This window comes from Leucopleurus acutus (assembly GCF_964270905.1).
Source record: "Leucopleurus acutus genome assembly, chromosome: 11".
Taxonomy (NCBI): domain Eukaryota; kingdom Metazoa; phylum Chordata; class Mammalia; order Artiodactyla; family Delphinidae; genus Leucopleurus; species Leucopleurus acutus.
Window position 1 is genome coordinate 78,011,900 of NC_139152.1, and position 12,905 is coordinate 78,024,804.

Here is a 12,905-nt window from a genome sequence, read left to right on the forward strand (position 1 = left end):
CATAAAAAGAAACGAAATTGAGTTATTTGTAGTGAAGTGGATGGACCTAGAGCCTGTCATACAGAGTGACGTAAGTCAGAAAGAGAAAAACAAATACCCTTTGCTAACACATATATATGGAATCTAAAAAAAGAAAATGGTTCTGAAGAACCTACGGGCAGGACAGGAATAAAGACACAGATGTAGAGAATGGACTTGAGGACATGGGGAGGGGAAGGGTAAGCTGGGACGAAGTGAGAGAGTGGCATGGACATATATACACTACCAAATGTAAAACAGATAGCTAGTGGGAAGCAGCTGCATAGCACAGGGAGATCAGCTCAGTGCTTTGTGACCACCTAGAGGGATGAGATAGGGAGGGTGGGAGGGAGACACAAGAGGGAACAGATACGGGGATATATGTATACGTATAGCTGATTCACTTTGCTATACAGCAGAAACTAACACAACATTGTAAAGCAATTATACTCTAGTAAAGATGTTTAAAAAAAAAAAAAGAGGTAGGATTATACTTGACTCTTATAGTACATATTTGTTGTTTTTGTCTGCCTAGCATCCAGTCCATTATTCTCAAAATACTGCCCGGATTTTTCTTTTGGGACCCATCCCACCCCCACCCTCAGTCCAAGAGGTTTAGGTGAGGCTGACCATGCACGACCCCTGGCTCCAGGAAGAGGCATGTGATCCAGCCTTGGCCAATCAGAGTCACTGTAAGTTGTGCAGAAACAGACATGTGACCCAGTCAGAGCCAATCAGAGTTTCCCCTGAGACTTTTGCTGTAACTACTGGGAAAGAACCACGCCCTTCCAGTAGGCATGGTTAAGCTGGTAGACTATAAGCCTGCTGCTATGGTGGGCGGCCCTGCTGTATGTGGTAGACACACAAAGACAGCCTCCTCCAAGAGGAAAACAGAGCCATGGAAGGAGAAAGACTCGTTACTGAATTGTGAGAGCACTAGATTCAGCTTTTTCCACCATCTATTGCTGCATGACAAATCACCCTAAAACATACTGCCTTACAACGACCACCATTCATTTGCTCATGATTCTGCATTCTGAGCAAGCCTCCAAGGGGGATGGCTTTTCTCTGCTCTTCTAACACTGTCTGGGGCAGGAGTATCCAAGATGGCTTCCCTCATATGTCAGCACCTATAGGAATGGGGGTGGCTGGAATGCATGGGGCTGGCCAGGTCACTGTCTCTATTTGTATATGTTTATACATTTAAACAAAATATTTTACATTTTCTAGTCTCTCCTTCCAGGGCTCCCCCCCCTCTACCAGGGTAGTTGGACTTCGTTACATGGTGACTGGTTTCCGAGAGATTAAAAATAAAAGGTGCCAAACCTCTTTAAGGCCTAGCCTGGAGCTGGCGGAACACCACTTCTGTCACATTCTATTGGTCAAAATGAGTCAAAAGTCCAGCCCACACTCAAGAGGAAGAGAAACAGTATCTACCACTTGATGGAAGGAGTAGGGAGTAGTGTGCACATACAGGGATGGGAGAATTGTTGGCTGCCATCATGGCAGACGACCCACCACGTCAGATGTGGCTAGACCCCCCTTTCTGGTTATATGAGGCAAGGCATTCCTCTTTTTACTTAAACCAGTTTTAAAAATCCTAATACAACATTCAATGCTGGGTCTGGGTAGAAAGAAAACAATGAAAAGGGTGGCATTTCAAGAGAAAGCAGGAAATGTGGAAAGCATGAATAGAGGGAAAGTGAGCAGAAAATTCTAGTGGGGGCAGAGGATTTTCTCAGACCACTAGGTAGAGAGCCTTCCTTGGTCAGTCCATGCCAGATGACCTCCTGCAGACTCTTTAGCTAATTATATTCTGTACCTCTCATTTTAACACAAAAGTTATAATATCTTATCATACTATTTAAATATTTTATGTGGTAATTTATAGGTGCCCTCCCCCCAACTAGATTGTAGGTTACCTGAAGGAAAAGACGATACCTTCTAGGTAAGTGTGTATATTCCTGGTTCCTAACATAGTATCATGTATTCAGTCCATACTTGCTGAGTGAATGGATAGATTCAATATTTATGAAATGCCTAGTTATTTTCCAAGCAATAGGGTTTTAAGAAACGAGTAAGACGTAAGCAAAAGATAGCTTTTGCCCTCAAGGGGTTGGAGCAAACAATATGTAAGGATGAAAATTTGCTGAACAATGAACGCTGCCATTTTTCAGATACTGACTTGTTACTGAAGTTTGTGAACTCTGAAATTACTTAGTGAGCACCTTTGATGTGATGGGCTCTGTTCTTGGTGCTGGGGATTATAAAAACAAATAAGACATGGTCCGATCCTGAACGGCCATCCCATTTAGACAGGGAGACAGACTGCCAAAAAAAAGTTGCTAGAGATGCAAGGATAGTTACATCCTTGGTACAGTGGTAGGGCAAAGGAAGAAAATGGTCTCCTGGTGAAAGTCAGCTCCTTAGGTATGTTAGGCTTCATGTCATTATAGCAGGGAGAAGGAAATAAACATAAAGGAAAGTCTGACTTCAAAGATGAAAATGTAAGCCTCTTATAAAGTAAAGGATAGTGAATTTCCTTTCATATTCCATTTTTATTTAATAATATAGGAAAAGTGTTCCTTCTGCAGAGAAAATTTATAGGACAAAAAATTCAGCAAGCTTTTTTTTTTCCCCAAAGGATTTAAGGACAGAGTGTGGAAAGAGAAGAATAAATCATATTTTAAACATTTATTCAGGGACTTCCCTGGTGGCGCAGTGGTTAAGAATCCGCCTGCCAATGCAGGGGACACGGGTTCAAGCCGGGGTCTGGGAAGATCCCACATGCCGCGGAGCAACTAAGCCCGTGTGCAACAAGTGCTGAGCCTGCATGCCACAACTACTGAAGCCCGTACGCCTAGAGCCCACACTCCTCAACAAGATAAGCCACTGCAATGAGAAGGTCGGGCACCGCAACAAAGAGTAGCCCCCGCTCTCAGCAACTAGAGAAAGCCCGCGCACAGCAACAAAGACCCAACACAGCCAAAAGTTAATTAATTAATTAATTTAAAATTTATATCTATATAAAAATTTGTTTATACTGCAGGTCAGAAGCTTCCAGGGCTGAGGCGAATATAAATTTCTAATTTTAACTGCCTGATTTACAGCCAACTGGAAATGAGCACTCCTGATGTTTATATTTAATTTTTAAGATAACATGTTCTATATGACTGTAAGAAAACAATCACTGCTATTTATTTAGCATTAGCAATCATCTGGCACAGAAGCTCAAAACTTCCACTTGCCAAGATTTTGATGAAAACAGGAAAGTAGAAAGACTCAAACTCTGCAGGCTAGTGAACTTGCCTTCTAAAATTCCTTCTTTAGCAAACGCAACAATTTCATGCAATTGATTTCTCAAGAGCAATGAATCTTAAAGAGGATTCGACAGGGAGACTTCAAGTGTTCAGGAAACTGGTCTCTAACATTTATCTTCCCTGTAGACATGAAACTACATTAAGAAGTACAAAAATGGGGCTTCCCTGGTGGCGCAGTGGTTGAGACTCCGCCTGCCGATGCAGGGGACACGGGTTCGTGTCCCGGTCTAGGAAGACCCCACATGCCGCGGAGCGGCTGGGCCCGTGAGCCATGGCTGCTGAGCCTGCGCGTCCGGAGCCTGTGCTCCGCAACGGGAGAGGCCACGACAGTGAGAGGCCCACGTACTGCAAAAAAAAAAGAAGTACAAAAATGTATTTTATCTCATCAAAATGAAAAACTTTTACTTTGTGAAGACCTTGTTAAGAGGATGAAAAGACAAGATACAGATGGGGAAAAATATTTGCAAAACCACAATCCAACAAATTAGTTGGATTAGTATCCAGAATATATAAAGAACTCCCAAATCTCAGTAGTAAAAAAATAAACAATCCAACTGAAAAATGGGCAAAAAGACATGAAAACACGTTTCATCAAAGAAGATAACAGATGGCAAGCAACACATGAAAAGATGTTCAATGTCATTAACCATTACAGAAATGCAAATTAAAACCTCAATGAGACATCACTACATACTTGTCAGAACTTATCAGAATGGTTAAAATAAAAAATAGTGATAGCACTAAACGCTGGCAAGGATATGGAAAAACTAGATAATTCATACAGTTCTGGCAGCATTGCAAAATGGTACAGCCTCTCTGGAAAATACTTTGGCATTTTCCTATAAAACTAAACACGCAAATACCATTTGACTCAGCAATTGCACTCGTGGGCATTTATCCCAGAGAAAAGAATACTTATGTTCACATAAAAACCTGCAGGACTTCCCTGGTGGCGCAGTGGTTGAGAGTCCACCTGCCGATGCAGGGGACACGGGTTCGTGCCCCCGTCCGGGAAGATCCCACACGCCGCGGAGCAGCTGGGCCCGTGAGCCATGGCCGCTGACCCTGCGCGTCCGGAGCCTGTGCTCCGCAACGGGAGAGGCCACAAGAGTGAGAGGCCTGCGTACCGCAAAAAAACCCAAAAAACAAAAACAAAACCTGCAGAAAAATGTTCATAGTAGCTTTATTCATAAAAGCCAAAAACTAGAAATGGCCCAGATGGCCTTCAGCAGGTGAACAGTTCAACAAACTGTTGGCCGTCCATGCTATGGAATACTATTCAGCCATAAAAAGGTACACACTACTGATATACAACAACTTGGGTGAGTGCTGAGAGAATTATGCTGTGTGAGAAAAGCTACACTCCAAAGGTTATATACCATGTGATTTCATTCATTTAGCATTCTTGAAATGACAAAATGATAGAAATGGAGACGAGATTGGTGATTGCCAAGGATTAGGAACTGGGCCTGGAGGGAGGGGGTTGCAGGAGGAGGTGGATATGGTGATAAAAGGGCAACGCCACCAGAGATCCTGTGGTGATGGAAGTCTTCTGTATCTTGAGTGCAGTGGTGGACAGTACTCACCCATATGATAAAACTGCAGGGAACTACACACACACACACACACACACACACACACACACACACACACACACAGTCATCCCTCCGTATCCACAGGGCATTGCTTCCAGGACCCGCTGCAGATACCAAAATCCAGAGATGCTCAAGTCCCAGTCAGCCCCTAGTATCTGCAGTTCCACATCCTTGGATTCAACCAACTGCAGGTTGTGTAGTACTGAATGTGTTCATTGAAAAAAAATCTGCATATAAGTGGACCCATGCAGTTCAAACCCGTGTTGTTCAATGATCAACTATACAAGCAACTCTGAAAAAATCTGAGTAAGACTGTGAACTGTGTCAATGTTAACATGTTATCTGTACTACTAGTTTTGCAAGATGTTACCTTTGGGGAAACTAGGTAAAATATACATGGGATCTCTCTGTATTATTCCCACAACTGCATGTGACTGTACAATTAAAAATTTAAAAAAATTTTAATTAAAATTTAACTAAAAATTTAATTTTAAATGTAGGTGCAATTGGGATAATTTTCACAGGAAAATCTTTGGGTTTGGGGAGGGGGAGAAAACACAGCAAGTAGGAGTGGGTGGTACAGGGAATTTTTTCTCTGGAGAAATGGTCCACAGAGCAGAGTTCTTTCAGGTTCTGGCCCCTCGCTGCACCAGAAGAGGGGACCAGCTGTAGAAATCGAGGGGCAAGGGCAAGACTGTGGGTGGTGCTCATTATGCGACCACCAATATCAGCACCTGGCTGCAGCGATACCGTATCTGAAAGCTCTAGTCAACCGTGAAGACTTTGAGGCCAAGGGCAGAGTCCTTTATCCTGGGCCAGCCAGTGCTGAGCATCACACCTGGCACAGAGCTGTCATTCTATAAGGTTTTTGTTGAATAAATGACTGACAAGTCCTGATTTGGTTGGAAGAGTATATATCAAAGTTCATAGATTTGGTTCACGTTCAAAAAGACTCATTACATACTGAGTTGTTTAGTAAAAATGTACATTGTTAGTAAAATGCAAACATTTACATTCTCTACATTGAATAGAGAATTCCACAAATACCCTGTTCTGCAGTGGGGTTCCCATATTGGCTTGAGTCTTTGTATTGCATCATGTAACACACAGATGATAACATGAGCGCTATGTTATTTCTAACCTCTTGACCCTACCATTTACTAGGAAAGGGTTGCACTGTGTGATCATTGTGTATGACTCTTGGCTGTCTGCTCCTGCAGTTTCCCAGAAGTCACAACAATGACAGAAAACAAACATAGAGGAAAATGCCTCACTTTGTACTCGGCACAGAGTGTTCCGTTAGGTTGAGTCTTTAACTGGAGCTGTGATGCTGAAGGTTCCTACTGTCCTCCACCACAGAGGCAGCAGTGTTCTGGAGATTTCTAGCTGATTCCACCCTATGCGTGACCAGCCAAGGAGACTTCTTTCTCATCAAACACATACCGAGCCTGAAGGATGAGCTAGCTGCACTTCAGAAGGAACGCAGTGTCTGTGAATTCACTTTGCATTTGATCAATTCACTTTGCAAGATAAGGATGCTGAGAGATGATACTGCCAGAGAAATCTGATGTGATGTCTAAAAAACACTCCAAGTCACAGTCCAACCAAAAGGGAAGATGCTGCTTGCTGAAGCCTTCCTCGTGCACTCCGGTCCACACTCATCTATCCCTTCTCTGAATTCTGACGGTATCTATTGCTTCTATTAGTCACATAAACATTAAGTAGAAGTGCTCTTATACTGTTGCAGGGAGACAGTATGGTACACTGGAGACACATTGCCTGGATTCAAATCTTGACGTTGCTACCTACTTAGCTATAAATCTTTGGTCCTCTCATTCGTAAGCTGAGAATAATAAGAGAATCCACCTCATTGTTGCTGAGGATTAACAGATAATATATGTAAAGCATTTCCAAATAACAGCTCAATAAACGCCTACAGAAAACAAAATAAAACCTAAAATCTGTCTTCACGTGATATATTTTTCTCCTTATCAGTAAGACTTCAAGGATTGCTGTTTTCCTGGAAAGTGTCCTATTAAGGAAGAGGGTGCATTCCAATGTCACACCTCACCTTCACAAATTTCAGTAACAGAACTAAGAAGAAACTAGGAGCCTCTGGCTAAGCTCTGGACCAAGAAAGGCAAACTTCTTCCCTTTACACTAATCTTTGATTCCCTTTGTCCTCAAGGCACCTATGCCCACTTAAAACAGTTGCTTTTTGCTTGTACACTTTGACTAAATAATTCCAAGTCTAGGACTCTATCCTAAAAAAAAAATTAAATACAGGAAAGGTTTTACAGATGAAGATTGCCCATCACAGTGTTTTATCATTCTGAAAAGTTTGAAGCAATCTAAAGGATTGTTTATGAAACAGTTGTTTATTGTTTATAAAAAATAAAGGGTTAATTATGTAAATTATGATAGTCATACAAAAAATACAGTATACCTATTGCAAATTATACTTAGGAAGAATGTGTAATCATATGGGGAAATGTTTACTTAATAATACTATACCAAAAAAATCAGGATAACCCTACCAGAATGACAGAAATTATGAAGTATTATAGTATTTAGTGCTGGCAAAGATCTGAAGCAGCAGGAACTCTCACACATTGGAGGTGGTGGGAACATAAACAGGTACGACCCCTCTGAAGCACGATCGGGCATCATCTCATAAAGCTGAAGCCATTCCTACCCTATCACCCAAACTCTCCACTCCTCGGTATATATCCTAGAGCAGAGGTCCCCAACCCCCGGTCCGAGGACCAGTACTGTCCCGTTAGGAACGGGCCGCACAGCAGGCGGTGAACAGCGGGCGGGCGAGCGAGCGAGCAAGGCTTCATCTGCCGCTCCCCAACGTTCGCATTTCCTCCTGAACCGTCCCTCCCATCACTCGCATTGCTGCCTAAACCATCCCTGCTCACCCACCCCGACCCCCGTTCGGGGAAGAATAGTCTTCTACAAAACCGGTTCCTGGTGCCCAAAAGGTTGGGGACCACTGTCCTAGAGGACACAAGTCAACCAGGACGCAGAGACAAGGATGTTCATGGTGGTAAGAGTCCCCATGGGGAAACAACCCAGCTGTCATCAACAAATGGATAAACTGTGGCACTTGAATTTGGAAATTGTATTTATTTTCCAGTTAATGTCAGTCATCTGTTTCTGAAAATCAAATGCATGAACATGCTAACTAGAGCCTATTTCCCATTGTCTTAACTCATTTTACAATGTTAGATTTTTCTGTTATATGTAGCCGAACCTAATACTGACTGACCCAGAGCCTAACAAAATGCCTGGTATAAAGTATCACAAATGCTAACACTCCCTGACCCACCACCCCCACTCCACGCCTCAAATGTTCAGAGCAAAATGGTCAGCAGAAGCCCCAAAATATTTTGCTACTGAAGAGTAAGAAAACAATCTTCCTCCATTTCTTTTGTGTCTTCCTGCAGCATCTCTCTCATACTCTGTACAGAGTCAGCAAAGGACAACAGTTATTTATTTAGCCTACTCCATCTGCACCAGAACTTTAAGTACATCAACTCCGAGTTATGCCAAACCCCTTTCCTGCCCCACCTCTGTGATAGTAGGTGCTATTAGTTTTTCATTTTACTGAGTAGCAATAGGGTCTCTGATTACATTAAGTTATTTGACCAAGGGTACTCAGCTAGTAAATTGCAAAAGTGGAGTCCAAATTCCAGGCCCATTTGATGCCAAAGCTCACTTACTAAGTATACGTCCTTGAACAATTTATTTAACCTTTATGGGCCTCAGTTTCCTCACCTGTAGAAAGGGGATAATTGCACCCATTAAACAATAACTGTCTCTTAACCAAAGGCTTATTATGCTGGCATCACTGAGACTGGGAACAGGGAAGAACCTCAGTGCATCTGGAAACTCCACTGCTGCATGGCCCCTCACTTAACACTTAGCTCATATGAACTTGACCTGCCCCCACTCCCTGCTTGACCTTTTCCTGCTTCTCCCAAACAGTTTAATGAACAGCAGCATTCCTAAGAGCCCCATGAAGATGATTTCTATATTCTTCATGTTTCCTGTTCTTTCCTTGATGAAAGAAAATGAACAGGGCTTTTGAAATTCAAAATTACATCATTTTTACTTTATCTGAAGGCTCCTGTGAATCTTCCTCTTTTTTTTTTTTAATAATTTCCAAGCACTTCTAGATTTCCAGTTTTGCATTTCAAGTTTCACAAAATGAGAACTCAATTCTCATATCACTGTGGAATAAAGGTTAAATTTCCTACCAGTATTTTGAAGTACTCACCATTCTAGCTGACAGTTTTGAAAGGTATCCTATAGTTCTATTATTTCTCATTGCTCCTTGCCAGATCAGCTGGGGCTGATGTACTTCTAGTTAATATTTCTGACATTCCATTGAAGGAATGTCTTTGACTAAAGGAAGAAACTGCTACCCCAGGCACAAGATTTAAAATATCTAATATGGGGCTTCCCTGGTGGCGCAGTGGTTGAGAGTCCGCCTGCTGATGCAGGGGACACGGGTTCATGCCCCGGTCCAGGAAGATCCCACATGCCACAGAGCGGCTGGACCCGTGAGCCATGGCCGCTGGGCCTGTGCGTCTGGAGCCTGTGCTCTGCAACGGGAGAGGCCACAACAGTGAGAAGCCCGCGTACCACACACACACACACACACACACACACACACACACACACACACACACACAAAATATATATATATATATATATATATATATAAAATATATAATAACATCATGCAGGTACCCAGCAGGCAGGCACCCCCGCTTACAGGCATGAGCATGCACTTAACACACGCATATATAGGAACTATCAGAAGTTACCAAAAATGCAACATGTCGGTTTTTCAGGGTTTGGTCATTTGGAGTTAAAAACAATAATCCTTTCAACTGTAGAACGGGACTCTTGCAGGTAATAAGAGGAAAAACAAACAAATAAAACTATGAGAAGAGACCAACGAGCTTATAAAGGTTGATTTAGAATTTCTGCTCCACCCAAAGAAGGAAAAAATCCATAAATTTCACTGTAGCCTCCTGACACTCCTAATTGCAAAACTATTCTCTAGACAAAGCCCTACTGAGATGAGGCTTTTCCCATTATTGATTAGCTCCATCTGATCCTTTTACAAACAGAATTGCATTTTCTTCAATCCAAAAATAGCAGAATGTTTTAGATATAACCCATTAGAATACAGGTTATCAATTAGAATGTATATTATTCATAAAATTCCAGCCCAGAAACACCTATTTAAATTACTGTGCTTTAAATATTTTCCCTTATTTATTTATTTATTTATTTATTTATTTTTTGTGGTACGCGGGCCTCTCACTGTTGTGGCCTCTCCCGTCGCGGAGCACAGGCTCCGGACACACAGGCTCAGCGGCCATGGCTCACGGGCCCAGCCGCTCCGCGGCATGTGGGATCTTCCCGGACCGGGGCACGAACCCGTGTCCCCTGCATCGGCAGGCGGACTCTCAACCACTGCGCCACCAGGGAAGCCCAAAATGAAGGTTTTGTAAGGACATATTTTAAAGACGCCCACAAAACAGGGTACGTAAAACACATTTTTTTCTTCTTTAATATACTGAATCAAGCCAGCAGTCACTGTGGCTTTATGCAAGTCAAAACTGCAGAACTGAGGTGGAGGCCAGTAAATCCATGGAGGGACTCAGTGACTGTATGAAGTACTTCTAAAGACTTGTTTGAAGCTAACTCCATAAAGCTGGAACCAAAATCCAGCTGCACAGTGACAGTGCGCCACGCTCTTGAACAGCACCTCTTGACTCACCCCCATCTGGGTTGGTTCACTGAGGCAAGCTCAGTGTGACCCTCACTCTCACCCAGATCTAAGCCGGTTACTCTCAGAGTAACTCCACGCAGCAGACATTCAGAGCATCAGTGTGGAGGTAGCACTCTTTGGATGCTGCTAGGTTTGCTTACACTTCTGTAGTTCTGAGCCTGGCGTGGAATTTCTTCCCTGACTTCCAGGGAGGCCCAAACCCCAAAACTGGGCTTGGAAAGAAAAAGAATCTTCCAAACACGTTTCATATCAGTATCACATATGCTCCAGATCCCCTCTCCAGTGAGTTTATTTCCTGCTGGAGAGGTGTTTCACCCTGTTTTCTAGATCTTATATCTTGGATTCTCCTGTTTGATCCTGCAGCGACCTCATAATACAGATGTGGTGTTACTATAACCATTTATAGTAGTTTGTGGGGCTGTCATGACACAATACCTTCAATGATAGAGTGGCTTCAATAATAGAAACTTATTTTCTCCCAGTTCTGGAGGCTCGAAGTCCAAGAGCAAGGGACCAACAGGGCTGGTTTCCTCTGAGGCCAATCTCCTTGGCCTCCAGATGGCAGCCCCCTTGCTGCTTTGCCTTTCCCCACGGTCATTCCCCTGTGCACTCGCACCCCTGGTGTCTCGGTGTGTTCAAACTTCCTCTTCTTAGAAGGACACCAGTCAGATTGGAACAGGGCCCAACCTAACGGCCTCAACTTAATCACCTCATTGAAGACCCTACCTTCCAACACAGTCACATTCTTTTTTTTTTTCTTTGGCTGTGCAGCTTGTGGGATTTTAGTTCCCTGACCAGGGATCGAACCCAGACCCTTGGCAGTGAGAGCGCAGAGTCCTAACCACTGGACCACCAGGGAATTCCCCAACACAGTCACATCCTGAAGTTCAAAAGTTCAGGGCTTCAACACGTGAATTTTAGGGGGACACAATGCAGCCCCAAACACCACTTACGGTATGATTAATTTGGTAAATATATGTAAGCAGCTGTGCTGTGAGGCCAGGAGCAACAGCAGCTGGGAAGTGAAAGAGAAGGGATCTCTAAACCCACAGAGAAACTCCACAGCCTGGGAAATAAAACCCTGATTTCTTTTGTAGAAAACTGCTCATTCTCGTTAGGTACTCTCTTAAACTCCTACTTCGCATAGAGAGAGAGTCACATAAAGGATTTCACCCAAAGAGGTAACGGTCCATTAAATGCCTTTAGCAGCTCCTGCAAAGTATCCAGCCTTTTCTCCTTCTGAGCCAGCCCAATTCTCAATATGCCATCCCTCTGTGTAAGACATATGTGTAGGGCCTAGCGATAAATGGGCAGAAAGCAAGAGTGTGGGGTGAGAAACAGAAGAGATGGGAGAAAAGGGAAACCGGTGAATTGAGATTTTTAAAGAAAGAAGTACAGTAAGAAAAATAAAATACACTATTGAGAGGTAAGAATGTACGGCAATGGCGCTTCTCTGAATGAAAAGCTAGGTCAGGATGGACCAAGTGAATTTCAGGTGTGAAAAAGAGGTAACGGGAAAGAAAAAGAAATATAAAGTTGTTATAAAACTCAGGAATTCACTTTCGAAATGAGACATGATCTACTTAAAAGGACCCGGGAGATAAGGAGAGCATGGAGGTATCAGAGAAGATGATGCCACAGCAACCACGGGGGGGTGGGGCAGGAGGAAGTTCTGCCATTGCTGGGTCAAATGACGAGTGGGTTTTTCAGGTCAAATAAACAGAACTGAATCTGAGGTTAGCAAAGGACTCTACAGTCCCAGATTCTGGTGTTAAAAGTCTATACCAGGCCTAAGTAAATATATTTAAAGAGCTGTGGCCAAAGATGGGATTTTATAATTACATACTGATTTATATTGGACTTCTTGGTCTGCTGCAGAGTTTGGAATCTCTCCAGGAGTACTTCCCTGCCAATTTCTAGGTAGCTTATAGCAATTTCAAAGTACCTCCGAATATACATTTTCAACAGATGGGATTATTAAATACTTAGTGCAAACAATGACCCATAGATGTGTCACCACCCACCAGCAGACAAAGCAGATCTTCTCTTGCTCCACTCGCATTCCAATAAATATTTATATCCTTCCATTTTACTCATTTCAAGACTGCAGAATATGGAATTTCATTGCTCTTTTAAGGTGAATGCAAGAAATTATTG

At 42.9% G+C, this 12,905-nt stretch overlaps 1 pseudogene across 1 annotated transcript in view; it reads left to right on the forward strand.

The window, feature by feature from the left end:
• Window positions 1-649: 649 nt before the first annotated feature.
• LOC309968278 (N-acetyl-D-glucosamine kinase-like) overlaps window positions 650-12,905 on the forward strand; it is a 65,524-nt pseudogene continuing 53,268 nt past the window's right edge. Inside the window, exon 1 of the transcript in view lies at window positions 650-710. The product of the transcript in view is annotated as an N-acetyl-D-glucosamine kinase-like (transcript). The remainder of the gene's footprint in view (window positions 711-12,905) is intronic.